This window comes from Miscanthus floridulus, chromosome 10 (genome assembly GCF_019320115.1).
Source record: "Miscanthus floridulus cultivar M001 chromosome 10, ASM1932011v1, whole genome shotgun sequence".
NCBI lineage: Eukaryota > Viridiplantae > Streptophyta > Magnoliopsida > Poales > Poaceae > Miscanthus > Miscanthus floridulus.
This window is the reverse complement of record NC_089589.1, coordinates 142,045,479-142,059,349: the sequence shown is the minus strand read 5'-3', so window position 1 is coordinate 142,059,349 and position 13,871 is coordinate 142,045,479. Positions and strand designations below refer to the sequence as shown.

At 44.8% G+C, this 13,871-nt stretch overlaps 2 non-coding genes across 2 annotated transcripts; both read left to right on the top strand.

Annotated features, from left to right (window-relative positions):
* Window positions 1-4,024: 4,024 nt before the first annotated feature.
* Window positions 4,025-4,127, top strand: LOC136490318 (U6 spliceosomal RNA). Its single transcript, XR_010767607.1, has one exon. It is a non-coding gene; the product is annotated as a U6 spliceosomal RNA (small nuclear RNA).
* Window positions 4,128-10,967: 6,840 nt separating this feature from the next.
* Window positions 10,968-11,070, top strand: LOC136490341 (U6 spliceosomal RNA). Its single transcript, XR_010767631.1, has one exon. It is a non-coding gene; the product is annotated as a U6 spliceosomal RNA (small nuclear RNA).
* Window positions 11,071-13,871: the final 2,801 nt, after the last annotated feature.

Here is a 13,871-nt window from a genome sequence, read left to right as displayed (position 1 = left end):
TAAGGAGAACTCACAGAAAGCAACAAATTCTCATCATCCTGGCTCTCGTGGCTACGCCAAAAAGATGCTAGAATTTGAAGCAGAACTTCAAAAGATGGATCGCCTTGCTGAGGAAGGTGTTCTGGTTAAGACAGCCGATTGGGAGCCTAGATCAGTATTATACTGTATGGGGAGGAATGTACGGCACGTCGAGGACGGGAGCTTTAGCTCCATAAATGAACCCATGAGCGAACTCATCTAGAGGATCTCCCAGGCAACTGAGGAGGTGAGGCAAGGGACTCGCACTTCTAATAGGGTGAAAGACGTGCTCACCCAAGCACTCGGAACCAAGGAGCACCCTGGTCGCACTAGAGGAACCGGTGTTGTTCCTTAGAAACTAGCATTCCCCCAAGAATCTAACACTTACCGGAGCCGCTCGAGGGGTAGAGCGGAACAGGAGGCAGAGTATTTGAGGCGACTAAAAGAGATGGAAGACAGAATGGAAGCACGGATTGAGGTGACAGTTGAAGCGCGAGTCGAGCAAATTTTGTTATCCAAGAGGTCAGGAGTACCACAAAACCCTACTCTTACTGCCTTTAGCCCACAGTTTAGAGGTTGCAGCAGCTGCAGATCGACCCTGCTCAATGATGAAGAGGCGAATGTGCCTCATCCGGTGGACAGCATCACTAAACCCATCAATGTCAAGTTGTACATCCGTCAGGAATGGACAAAGGACAAGGTGGCGCTTGGCTAGGCCTGGCCTACGGGAGATGGGACAATTAATGGCCGCCCAATTCCACAGGGGTATGCTCGTGTCACCATTGAGAGAATACTTGATAAGAAGTTTAACAAGATACCCATTGAGTACCCCGTAGCGGAAGACAGGCTGAAACTTGATCAAAACAAGGGCTCTCAAGTGGCCTGGCGCAAGCGCTTTATTAAGCTTGACCATTAATTGTCCTCTGATGATGAGGACAACTGTGAGTCTTCGCCCACCCACGATGATCACACACCATCTCCCAACAGAGATCACTCCCCTCCTCATCCGGAGCCATCACCCCCAAGAAGACAGAGGTCTCCTTCTATTCCTCCTCGTCCAACTCCATCTTCATCAGCCCTGAGAAAAGAGACTCCTACTCCTCCTCCCCCTCCTCTCCATCTTCATCAGCGCCGGGAAAATAGAATTCTCTTTGTCATCCTCCTCCTCCTCCTCCACCTTAGCTCAAAACAAGATCAAGGACATCCTCGCAATCGTAGAAAAGGTCCTTGGATTCGGTCGCTAATGCTCCCAAAGTGGACCAACAGAAAAGAAAAAGGCCGTTCAGTGGCAGCGTTACCACCTTGATGAAAGAAAAATTTACAGCACACATCTCGAAGGAAGATTGTGTTAGTTTCTTCAATCTCTATGCCTCACTGCCTTCGTATTTGTTGAAGTCCGAATTCGAAAGGCAAACACAGAATAAATACGCTACAACAAGAGACAAAGAAATACACAATAAAGATTTAAGGAACATACAGAAGTACGTCGAAGACAACCCAGGATTAACCATGGAAGAAGCCGTGAACATCTACGATGATGTACAATGGACGGGAACACCGGCAATGAAGTATGAAAGGGCAATCTTTTGGTTCCCGATGACGAGTATAAAAATTTGACAACATATATGTGCCAGTTGCATGAATATTACATGGCTCAAGCAATAGAGATGGACGACTTTGGTTTTGAGGTTATTATCCGTTCGCCACATGTTTTGCATTATCCTGAAGAAGAGAAGTTCGATGTTGAGTGGGAGTGCTTGTTCTAGCTATACCAGAAACGCTCTCTCGATGTTCAAATGTTGACGTTGTGGACTATGTAAGTACCCTACATGCACGGTATTACAATTAACTACTCTCTCGAGACAAATTGTTAACTTTTGAGCACTTTCCATGATTTTATGTAGGTGTATAGCAAAATTTTTCATTCTAAAAAGCAAATGGGATTACATAGGCTTCTTGGACCCCTTGCGAGTCAATGAGAGGACATGTCTAGGCCTCTATGGATGTGACGTGGAAGACCTGAAACAGAGATTGATTGTTGTTTTCGACGAATTCACGATGAAGAAGAAAACCCACATGCTTCTAGCCTACAACTGCGAGTATGTGTTCTCGGCTTTTAATTTTATGCTTATTTTTTCGTTAAGATTATTCGATAATTAGGATTCTATGATTGTAGCAACCATTTCGTCTTCATTTGTGTCAATCTTGCCAAAAATCTTATCGAGGTGTGGGACTCGAAGAAAAAACTATTTCATCATTTGGATGCACTAGTGGCAGTGCTGAATTAGTAAGCGATCCTAATAACATATTATTTTCTAATCACACATACCGCTTTCTAATGTTTCTCCCTTTAATGTTGCTCAGTGTTCGAAGAAGACATATCGGTGGGACGCCGATCCCATTCAAGGTTGTCGAAATGGAGGGAAAGTACATGTCACAGCCGGCGGGAAACAATGAATGCGGGTTTTATGTAATGTGGGCAATGCTTCGCTACATCGGCGGGAAATCGGAAGAAGCCGATAAGTTGGTGTGTATAATCCCCATTTCATTTATGTCTGTTAATAATTCAACAAAATGATTTACTGTTCTATTTGGGTATCATCTTTTTTGAACTACAGCGCAAGAAATATAACCACCAAAGGCGGTTAGACATGGATATCATCGCACTGCAATCGGAGCTCGCAAAATTCATCTTAGCCGAGGTATTGGAAAAAGATGGAGTATTTTCTATTGCACAATCCGTGAGGTACAAAGACCAGTATGGCCCAGAGCAGCTCGCCAGATTATTGTAAGAAGTCCGAGAACATTTCTTTTTTATTTTGAGGGATCGAGATCTGGATAAGAACATTTGAACTGTAACCGTAATATTTGTAATGTTTAATATTGATGGACCTGTCCTCTACGTAGCGTATATAAAGCGAAACCCGTTTCCACGAAAAAATATAAATTAAAATAAATTATAAAACAATAAAACATTACTATCTTCATCCATGTGTTTATTGATGGACCTGTCCTCTACGTAGCGTAGGATATTGATGACAATCAGTAATGCCCTGAAAACGAAACTGGAGTTATAACTAACAGCAAGCAAATAGTGTCTTCCATCTGTTTTTTAATGTCATATTAGCTTGTACTAAATCAAACATTACTATCTTCATCCATGTCAAAAAATTCTTATAGTTTCACAATAAATTATAGATTATATAAAAATATTTCTCATAGTGAATCTAAAAGCATAAACCTTATGCCAAACTTATATAATTTTTATAGAATTGATGGTCAAAGATACAACTGTTTGACTTAAGATAACGCTAATACGACATACAAATGAAAATGTAGAGAGTACATGTCTTCTAACGACCGTTTTAAAAAAGTCATATAGCAAAAGAGGACATCTCACATTGGTCAACTAGAGCAGAATCTTGGCAACTAAGGTTCTATATATTAATTAAGCAGTTCATGCATTTTAACATAACAATCAATGTTGCGATTGGGACCTGACTAAGAAAATAAATACGAGCTAGTAGATGGTACTAGTAAGAGCCGAAAGGTCATATACTAATATAATATAGGAGATATATGACATTACGGCCCCACAGGCATCAGCACAGAAACTCTAGGGCCAAGCAAACTGCTGACTTGCCGAGTGTTATCAAACTCGGAGTACTCATCGTGGAATCATGACTCGCGAGAGCCGCACTTACCAGGAGTTCAGGACTCGGGAGTACCCTGGCAGACCTGCTAATTGTACACGCTTGTATAATGCGTCAAAGTGCAAAAGGGCCTGCATTCTTCCCAAGGGCAAACACGAAGCCCACTTTGCTGTTTCCCATGATAGCTGGGCCGCGCTAAACGATGACACGCATAAATCGAGAAATAGTCTAAAGGGGCATCAGCACTATGGCTTGCCGGGAAGGGAACGAGCGACCAACTCGGGATTTAGTACCAAACCGGCCAGCGAACGACCCAAACGCCAGCTTATAAGCCGAGCTGCGGGCGCTGTATTGTCTCTTCGGAGACATCCGATAAAATTGGAACGATACAGAGAAGATTAGCATGGCCCCTGCGCAAGGATGACACGCACAAATCGAGAAATGGTCCAAATTTTTTTGAGATTTTACGTGCTGGTCCCTGGCCGTCTTACTGGGACGCCCCTGACTGTGATTTCCCTTGCGCATATGCCCCTGAAACACTCATTTCAGGCCCTCCCAACTTCTGTTGTCCGGCATCAAGGTCCAAAATCTTTTTGCACATTCACATGCCACTCCTTGGCCGCTATTTTTTTGCTTGCATATATGCCCTCAGCCTCTCCTTTTTTTTGGGGGGGGGGGGGGGGGGGCAGCTATTCACCCTCTGGTCCCTGAATGCTTGTTTTTCCTTGCACGTATGCCCCTTAAGGGCTTAAGGCCTAAAGTTTCTCTTTAGGTCTGCATACATAGCTGCACCCCTCGCTGTCCAGCTTCAACCGTATCCAACAAAATATCCATTAAAACATTAAATCCTGCGATTGGGACACATTTTGTTCAGAAATATGATATGTTTTCCATTAACAAAGACACAATGAACTCTTAGATTTTACTACACTACATGATTCTTGTCAGAGTTTTGTCAAAATTAACATTATTTCCAAGAAGCACAGGGTTCTGTTAATGATATTATTACCATGTGATTAACGTGTATTAGGTGATATTAGTATATTTTCATATAGATTAAGATATTAGAAGTAAAATTGAAACTATTAGAGTGCAGTTACACAAGTTAAATATTATAAGATCACTTGTTTTTTATTTTTATTTCGTGCGATACGGGTTCATGTAGGCAACCAAACGCTATCTCTTTAAAAGACATAGCAACAGAGGACATCTCACGGCTCCGTTCGCTTCGCTGAAAAAACAAGCCGGAACACTGTTCCGTCTGATTTGTTGCGAGGGAAAAATACTATTCCGGCCGAAAAAACAAGCTGCAAATATACGGATTACAAGACAAACGAACAGGGCCCACATTGGTCAACTAGAGCAGAATCTTGGCAACTAAGGTTCTATACGAGCTAGTAGATGGTACTAGTAAGAGCCGAAAGGTCATATACTAATATAATATAGGAGATATATGACATTACGACCCCACAGGCATCAGCACAGAAACTCTAGGGCCTAGCAAACTGCTGACTTGCCGAGTGTTATCAAACTCGGAGTACTCATCGTGGAATCATGACTGGCGAGAGCCGCGCTTATCAGGAGTTCAGGACTCGGGAGTACCCTGGAAGACCAGCTAATTGTACACGCTTGTATAATGCGTCAAAGTGCAAAAGGGCCTGCATTCTTCCCAAGGGCAAACACGAAGCCCACTTTGCTGTTTCCCATGATAGCTGGGCCGCGCTAAACGATGACACGCATAAATCGAGAAATAGTCTAAAGGGGCATCAGCACTATGGCTTGCCGGGAAGGGAACGAGCGACCAACTCGGGTTTTAGTACCAAACCGGCCAGCGAACGACCCAAACGCCAGCTTATAAGCCAAGCTGCGGGCGCCATATTGTCTCTTTGGAGACATCTCTACTATAATTGAAAACTTGAGACACATCACGCTTTGAAGCCTTCAACGCTCCCGTCCATATCGCCGAAGAAAAATAAAGGAAACCGCCGAGGACACTGGCCGCTATCTTCGCGACTCCACGATCTCCGCGCCCTCCACGATCTCTGCGCGCAGGCCACAGACCCTGCGCCCTCCACTTGCTCGGCTGCTGCCTCCGCCGCGACGGCAGAGTCGCTGTCGTAACCACCGCAGAGGACACTGCCGTCGACGCCGCCAGCGAGACCTCTATCTTCGCGCCGCCACGATCTCCGCGCGCACATCGGCGGCAGTCCGGCACCGGGCCTCGAGCGACGACCTCGCCGCTGCTTCGGCCCGTCTCTTGCCGCGCCTCCTGCCGGATCTGGGAGACCAAGACGGAACGATGGGAAGGGCACCCGGCAGTGCTCAGGACCGAGGGGGAAGGCCGAGACGCAAACGTGGTCGAGGATTCACCCGTGGAAAACTCCGTGCTAATCCCGCCGTCGTCGCAACGAACGCGTTCCAAACGAGCCCGACGAACCTGCTGCCCGTGGCCACGCCGAGGAGCCCTGCTACCCGCCGCTGCGCCAAACGCAATTCACAGCACCAGCGTGCAACACCGGCGCTGACATCCTTCCTCTCCGGTGGACGCGGAAGGTTCGTGCAGCAGCGCGATCGCAGCCCAAGAACCCTAGAGCACGAGCTACTGCTGGCCGGCCGGTCGCAACCCCGGGGACAACATCGTAGATTATCCATAGCGTTATCACGAACTACTCTACAAAGAAGTCCTTGACGACCGCAGCCGCGCCCTACTCGCCGCGGTCCACGCATCGTCGGACCCGTCTCTGTCCAGACGGACGTGCCAATAAGCAAGGTATGGTCCCCACTCTCTGTCCAGCCGTGCCCTACTTGCCGAGGTCCTGAACCTTGATTAATGGTATTGTATGCTGATCGTCGTATTCTTTTGGAGTCACAGGCGCGAGAAATTCTGTGTCCATGTTAATGTTAATTTAAGCGGAGATAATAATAATTGTGTACATAGGGAAGAGGCGATGTCTACGCCGGGAGATCCACGCGACGGTCAGAGCAAAATGTCTACGCCGAGAGATACGCGCGGAGCGCAAAGCCAAATGATTACGCCGACATATACACGCGAACCACTAAGTGATATCACCAACGTCAGCCAAATGATTACGCCGACAGATACACGCGAACCACTAGGTGATATCACCAATGTCATAGGTATGCTTAAAATATGTACCTATGCAAACCTTTTCATATTTTTCACTATTTACTGGAAGGACGTTTTCATATTTTTAGATGAGGAATCGCGGAGGAGGGAGCAAAGGAATATGCAGCAACGGAAACGTCGAGCTGATATGTCCATGGAACAAAGGGACGAGATCAATCGGAAACAACTTGAGTACCGAGAACGGAAGAAACATGCAACCCAGAATAGTAGCACTTCCGCTGCTTTGCGTGAGACGGTGCCGTTAACTTCAGCATCGTCCATAGGTATTTAATCTCTTTCTATTTTTGGACACTTATTATTAAACCATAACCCCTAATGATTAAGTAGAGGTCAACCATTTGGTGCCACCCAATCATAGGACTTGACGAAACTGCCGACCCACAGAATGAAAACACGCCAAATATATTTTGCAACGGAGATATGCAAACAAATAGTAGAGATGTTGGCGTAGGCACGGCGAACACAAGAGTCAGTACGCTGTCTGTGGACATAAGCGACAATGACCTAGGTATAAGTGATTGTTATTTTGTAAAGGAAACACACTTTTTATGTCTACACACCACATCTCTATATATTGACTTTAACATGTGCCTTTGTCTCCAGAGACGAGACCTACGGACAGTGCCGATGCTAGGAGGGAAGCAAGGAATGCACGTGCACGCAAACGAAGAGCTGAAATGACCGATCAACAAAGGGAGGAAGCTAATAGGAAACAACATGAATACCGAGCACGGAGGAAAGCTGCAATGCAAAATAATAGCCCCACCTCTGTTGTGTCCCAAACATTGCCGGCGTCTTCACCAGCTGGTGAGATATAATAACTGTTCAAATTGTGCATTCTCTCAACCAACTGATACATCATTAGCAGATCCCACAGAGTGGCTACACCGAAATGATAATTACGTTCCACGAGCTAGAGGCACATGTACGGTCCCTCCTGGCCCATTGCCTACTTCCGGTGAGTCAAGCGAACACAACAACGTCATGCTTTTTTCAATAAAATATAATTTAAATATATGTTAGCATACTTATTTTTAAAATGTTTGCAGAACTTCATTTACCTGAACTACACAATGAAGAAGAATTTGACCGTGAACTATTTGAACCAACGCATGATGGTTGGGACGGTGATGAAGATGCCATAGACGCCGGCCATGGATTGCAGAATGAAAACTTATACGATGATGGAGTCATTCACCAACATGCGCAAGGTACTGTGACAACAATATATAAACCTGGTTACAAGTCTAGCTTCACTTTGGCATGTTTATATATTAAATGAAAATAATTACTGCAATGTGTACACAGGTCATGATTATGAGTCATATCGCGTGCTTCTAGAGGGTCCAGCTACAAACAGTGTGACACATGATGATCCATATGATTACATCTACCAGAACCTGCCAGAACGACATAAATTGAGAAAGGTCCCTGACTGCAGTTATTGTGGTGCGATGAGGTTTCAGGGTGAGACACCCGGGTTTTGTTGTAGAAAAGGAAAAGTACAGATACATATACCAGATGTTCCTGCAGAGCTCAAAAGGTTGTTCACAAGTCAAGTGCACGATGATGCAAAATATTTCAGGAAACATATACGTTATATCAACTCACATTTCTCCTTTGCAAGTCTAGGGGTTACCACTGATGACAGATATAAAAGTCCAGTAGGGACCGGTGTTTATACATTTTGAGTTCATGGTGGGCTGTACCACCGTCTTGACCACCTGGTGCCAGGTGGCCGCGGTGCTCGGCATTTGCAGCTCTACTTTTATGATACAGAAGATGAGGCCTTATCACATAGAGTCAAAAGGTCCCCTGATCTTGATATCAACATCATTTGGACTATCCTAGCAATCTTGCAAGATAACCCATATGTTCAGACTTTTAGGAGAAATGGGGATTTTCCAAACTTGGATGAGTACCGGATTGAACTCAATACAAATATCACGCCTGACCAAAGAAGGTACAATGCCCCAACTGCATCCCAAGTTGCTGCTATTTGGATGGATGGGAACGATCCACAAAGATGTTTTGATAGAAGTGTGGTTGTATATGGAAAGATTGATCATCGTCCGCAGTATATCCGGGCATGGCATGGTTGTTATGACGCCTTAGCTTATCCTATATATAACCCACGAGGGGAGACAAGATGGAACAAATATATGCCATACAGTGGGAGTCCATTCACTCCACCATCTGCAACCGCGGCTTCTACTAATAATCAATGGCCAGAGAGTAGAGATGAAGGGACGTCTAGTGGTAATCATGGTATTATCTCTTAGTAATAATATTTTTCCTATAATACTTACAGCTATACTAATGATTTGATGCTATAGTACCATATTATAAAATGTTCTAATATTTTATCTATTTCCCAGCTGATAATAATAATGAGAATTCATTGGAAGATGGCGACAATGAAGTACAAGAAGGTGACGTCCTAGGTGGAGTTGCTGATGCAACACAATCTGCAAAATATGTAACTGCACGAGAATACTACTGCTTCAAGTTGCAAGTCAGAAGGGGAATTTTTAATATTTTATTATTCGGAGGACGTCTTTTTCAACAGTGGGCTGTGGATATGTATATAAAGATTGAGTCTATGAGGCTAGATTGGTACTCTAATCCTGATAACCAAAAACTAATACGGGCCGAGCTATACCAGGTAAACACTCATAATCTATTGTTTGTAATTGTTTTTACGATCTTTGCATGCTTGTTACTACATAAAGCTAAAATTAAGTGCTTACATGTATTATAGGGACTGGTTGATGTTATATCTGCGGGAGAGACGCACAGTTCTAAGGTTGGCAAGAGAATTGTGCTGCCAAGATCATTCCCTGGATGCGATCGAGACATGCAGCAAAGATTCCTTAATGCAATGGCTATTGTGCAGCGTTTTGGCAAGCCTGATTACTTCATCACCATGACATGCAATCCGTACTGGGAAGAGATAACAAGCAATCTTGAACCGGGGCAGGATCCACAAGATAGGCCAGAACTGGTTGCAAGAGTATATAGGGCAAAGTTGCGGGACCTAAAAGAACTCCTAATCAAGAGGAAGTACTTTGGTGAAGTTGCTGCATATGTTCATGTTACCGAGTTCCAAAAAAGGGGTCTGCCACATGAGCATTTCTTGTTGATCATGAAATCAGGGAGTAAGTTGACAACCCCAGATGCATATGATCGAGTTGTTTCAGCTGAGATACCAGACAAGGATAAATATCCAGAGTTGCATGATCTGGTTATTTGCCATATGCTACATGGCCCATGTGGGGTGCTAAACAAATATTGTGCATGCATGGTGAATGGAGAGTGTCGCTTTCAGTACCCTAGACAGTTCTATGAGGCAACCCAACAAGGAAAGGACTCATATCCAACCTACCGAAGAAGAGATGACGGACGTCGAGTTAAGATCAGGAGAGCCGAGTTAGATAACAGGTGGGTTGTGCCATATAACCCTAGTCTGCTCTTTAGATACAACTGTCACATAAATGTTGAGGCATGCTCAAGCATTAAAGCAGTGAAGTATCTGTTTAAGTACGTATATAAAGGCCACGACCAAGCATCATTCTCGGTAAATGCAGACCAAGATGATAGAGATGATGGGGTCATCAATGAGATAAAGCAGTATAGGAATGCTAGGTACATATCTCCACCAGAAGCTGTGCACAGGATATAATATAATATAGGTCATATACTAATATAATATAGGAGATATATAACATTACGGCCCCACAGGCATCAGCACAGAAACTCTAGGGCCAAGCAAACTGCTGACTTGCCGAGTGTTATGAAACTCGGAGTACTCATCGTGGAATCATGACTCGCGAGAGCCGCACTTATCAGGAGTTCAGGACTCGGGAGTACCCTGGCAGACCTGCTAATTGTACACGCTTGTATAATGCGTCAAAGTGCAAAAGGGCCTGCAATCTTCCCAAGGGCAACCACGAAGCCCACTTTGCTGTTTCCCATGATAGCTGGGCTGTGCTAAATGATGACACGCATAAATCGAGAAATAGTCTAAAGGGGCATCAGCACTATGGCTTGCGGGGAACGGACCGAGCGACCAACTCGGGATTTAGTACCAAACCGGCCAACGAACGACCCAAACACCAGCTTATAAGCCGAGCTGTGGGCGCCATATTGTCTCTTCGGAGACATCCGATAAAATTGGAACGATACAGAGAAGATTAGCATGGCCCCTGCGCAAGGATGACACGCACAAATCGAGAAATGGTCCAATTTTTTTGAGATTTTACGTGCTGGTTCCTAGCCGTCTTACTAGGACGCCCCTGACTGTGATTTCCCTTGCGCATATGCCCCTGAAACACTCATTTCAGGCCCTCCCAACTTCTGTTGTCCTGCATCAAGGTCCAAAATCTTTTTGCACATTCACATGCCACTCCTTGGCCGCTATGTTTTTGCTTGCATATATGCCCTCAGCCTCTCTTTTTTTTGGGCAGCTATTCACCCTCTGGTCCCTGAATGCTCGTTTTTCCTTGCACGTATGCCCCTTAAGGGCTTAAGGCCTAAAGTTTCTCTTTAGGTCTGCATACATAGCTGCACCCCTCGCTGTCCAGCTTCAACCGTATCCAACAAAATATCCATTAAAACATTAAATCCTACGATTGGGACACATTTTGTTTAGAAATATGATATGTTTTCCATTAACAAAGACACAATGAACTCTTAGATTTTACTACACTACATGATTCTGGTCAGAGTTTTGTCAAAATTAACATTATTTCCAAGAAGCACAGGGTTCTGCTAATGATATTATTAGCATGTGATTAACGTGTATTAAGTGATATTAGTGTATTTTAAAATAGATTAAGATATTAGAAGTAAAATTGGAACTATTAGAGTGCAGTTACACAAGTTAAATATTATAAGATCACTTGTTTTTTATTTTCTTTCGCGCGATACGGGTTCACGCAGGCAACCAAACGCTCTCTCTTCCCAGCCGGACTCTACACGTACAGACAACCAAACAACAATAGCTTGGATCTGCACAGCCTGTCCTACGGGAGCGAGCCCGGTTCCCAGATGCGAGCCAGGCACCAAAGAACCAAACGCGCCCTAGTGAAGAATCCCAACCGGACAAGAAACAAGTGTGTACTAGCCCCTTGTGAAGAAAAGAAGGGTAGCTGGGAGTCGATGGCAACCGCTGGTCAAGGATATTGATGACAATCAGTAATGCCCTGAAAACGAAACTGGAGTTCAGGACAAGCTGCAAATATACGGATTACAAGACAAGCGAACAGGGCCCACATTTGTCAACTAGAGCAGAATCTTGGCAACTAAGGTTCTATATATTAATTATGCAGTTCATGCATTTTAACATAACAATCAATGTTGCGATTGGGACCTGACTTAGAAAATAAATACGAGCTAGTAGATCGTACTAGTAAGAGCCGAAAGGTCATATACTAATATAATATAGGAGATATATGACATTACGGCCCCACAGGCATCAGCACAGAATCTCTAGGGCCAAGCAAACTGCTGACTTGCCGAGTGTTATCAAACTCGGAGTACTCTTCGTGGAATCATGACTCGCGAGAGCCGCACTTATCAGGAGTTCAAGACTCGGGAGTACCCTGGCAGTCCTGCTAATTGTACACGCTTGTATAATGCGTCAAAGTGCAAAAGGGCCTGCAATCTTCCCAAGGGCAAACACGAAGCCCACTTTGATGTTTCCCATGCTAGGTGGGCCGCGCTAAACGGTCGAGAAATAGTCTAAAGGGGCATCAGCACTATGGCTTGCGGGGAAGGGACGAGCGACCAACTCGGGATTTAGTATCAAACCGACCAGCGAACGACCCAAACGCTGTCGATGTTTTACCACCGATAGCCTGCCACGGGGGTACCCGGGGCAGTATGTTCGGGCTTCGGCGTATGTCGAACTCGATGGTTTACGCAAGAGACAGCCGATTTATCCTGGTTCAGGCCCTCGATCGTGGATCGAGTAATAACCTTACGTCTAGTCGGCCTTAGCCTTTGCGTTGGATTGATTATGATCTGCCCTCTTCTCCCAGGAGCCCTGCCCTCCTTTATATAGTCAGGAGGCCAGAGTCCTAGTCGGTTTACAATGAGATTTCCTAATAGGATTACCTAATAGTTCTACTACTAAGATTATATGTGAAGAATCCTAGTTGGACTAGATCTTCTCTCTCCCTTGCGGGGTATCCTGTGGGTCCCGCATCGACAAGCCCCCGAGCACTTCATGGTTGAGCTCTGAAAGTCTCGCTTTGCTCCTTCAAGTCTTGTTGAGTAGGAACAAAATGTCATCCGAGTGTTTTCTGGAGTGAAACCTTGTAGCGCTTCTTGGGATCTTTGGGTGGTGAGTGCTTTTTGAAGAAAAAAGTGCATCCATCTGGTTGTAGCCCCCGAGCCTCTTGCTATTTGGAACAAGAAGCTGGAGGATCTTGTCTTGAAGTTGCTCTGATTGTTCGTTGAAATTTTATCAAAAAAACTCGAACATGGCTTGTTCCGGGTTCTTTTTGTCGTAATGTCTTGAAGTGGTCTGCGTTGAGGAAGTCTTTTGGTGACGTGCGCTTTTTCGAAGAAAAAGTGCACTCACTGAGTGTAGCCCCCGAGCCTCTTGCTATTTGGAACAAAAAGTTGTAGGGTCTTGATCCTTTATGTTGTTTGAAAATTTGTGTTCTGAAGTAGTCCCCGAGACTTGGATTATGTCATAATCCGAGTAGTTTTGCGGCACCTTTCCGAAGCGGCCCTTTAGTCTTGGATTAAACCATCATCCGAGTAGTTTCGCGGCAAGCAGCCTCCGAGCTTATGTCCGGGTTCTTTTTTGGGTGGGTGCAATTTTTCGTAAAAATTACACTCACTAAGTGTAGCCCTCGAGCCTCTTGCTTTTGTTTGCAAAAGTTGGAGGGTCCAGATTCTTGTCTTCAAAAAATTCTGGGGCTATGTATCCCGCAGCCCCGTGCTTTCTCCGAGTTCTTCTCTTTAGAAAAGAAGTCGGATGAAGAGTCTTGATGTGTCGTCGTTGTAGTCTTGAGTTTCTTGTATTCTTGGTCCTTTGTCTT